A 1814-nucleotide genomic window follows, 5' to 3' on the forward strand; every position below is an offset into this window, starting at 1 on the left:
CAGATGGTGAAAGAGCTGTATGTTGCAGTGGCTCTTAAGGTGTGTTCCAAGTGTGACAAGTATATGTTGTAGAACTCGTACTGTCGTATTCAATGGAATTTTGTTTTGTTTAAATGACTACTGCCAGCCATAATTTAGTCCTTGGTAATTGCGTTACTGCTGACAGCACAAGGAACACATTTATAGAGTTATATAGATATTCTTTTTTCCCTTTGTCTTACGATTATACGATTATACGTCTTACGTCTATACGATTAATTTACTGCATCTTACTTCACTTTTTCTGTTGCATCTGATGAAAACAGAAAGTTGTGTCGCATACATAACTTAATTAAATCAATTTCGGCGCGTGTCATAATTAAAATTAACTACACACACGTACATATATAATGTTTAGTACTTTTATCCTGTTTACAGAACATCTGTATCGACTAAGTATTTTAAAACTTTTTTATTTCTTTTAGTAGTGACAATAGTGTCTTTCATGTATCGAAAAACATGACGTACTTCTGCCTGAGTGAGACATGGAGGTCCAGGTAGTATTGAGTGGTAGGGCGAGACGGCAGCCTATGATTGGTTCACGGTAATAGGTTTAAATCGACACATAGTAAAAAAGGAGTTGCTGCGCGCGCGCAAACAGAAGTATATAAAGGCATGCGTGATACCTAAGCAGTCTCTAGCTCACGTCGTCATTGCCAATCTATGTAACATCTGAATTGTAGGTTGCACGAAGATCCGAAGACAGCAGCGTAACTCACAGAAACGTAGACTATTTGAAAGCTTCACGCATCGACGATGGATGTGACCTTGTTTTCAAATGAGAGCAACCTGACAATAAGCAGTCACCGGAACAACTCTGATGAGGATTACTCTGACGACGCAAATATCACTGCTATTAAAACACATTCTAGATCACTAAACGTCCCACTGTTTGTACTGGTTTCGCTATTTACAGCCGTAGGCAATGGTCTTGTGATTATTGTTATAGCAAAGATTCGCCGACTGAGAACAGCAGCAAATATGACGATCGCTAATCTGGCCTGTTGTGACTTCGCACTCGGCAGTACACTCTGGACAGGAGTCCTGCGCCGTGACACAATGCCGCGGTGCGCCGCGTTTACGGGCTTTGCAATGACGCTTTTTCAGCTGTCGTTGTTGGATATTGCACTCTGCACGATCAACAGATACGTGGCCATCGTGTATCCGTTACGCTACAACCAGCTGATGACTCCTGCTCGCACTGGTGTTCTCATAACTTTATCGACGACGTACGCGATTGTGATTGGGATCGCAGCAGCCATCCAAGTATCTTATTCCTGGGAGCCGCCTTCATTCTGCGTCATTGACCTAGAACTTTTGCCTGGATTCGTTTATTTCTTTTCCAGTCATTATATTATTCTGTTTATCTTCATGACTTACTGCTACGTCGTCATCGCAAGGATTGTCTGGGACCACACACGAAGGATGGCCGCAGCATCAGCTGAGGAGAGAGAAGACATGTCCGCTTTCCACGCTACGCTGAAGATGTCCAAGATCGTACTTACAGTTGTCGGCACTTCGTTTATTCTGGTTACACCGCACGTTCTTCACTTCATCTTAATCCACAGCTTCCCGTTCCGACTTCGAACACTTCGGTTTATTCGAGTAAATGCCATGGTACTTAATTCACTAATGAATCCAATCATCTACTTCTACAAGTACAAAGATTTTCGTCTAGCAGTGAGGGAACTATTTGGTTGTGCCACGTCCACTGTTAACCCATCTCAGCCGAACGTGGAGCAAGACCCTTAGTTAACTGGTAATGTGCTGACTGC

Source organism: Priapulus caudatus, unplaced genomic scaffold, assembly GCF_000485595.1.
Source record: "Priapulus caudatus unplaced genomic scaffold, Priapulus_caudatus-5.0.1 Scaffold965, whole genome shotgun sequence".
In the NCBI taxonomy this organism is placed as follows: Eukaryota; Metazoa; Priapulida; class Priapulimorpha; order Priapulimorphida; family Priapulidae; genus Priapulus; species Priapulus caudatus.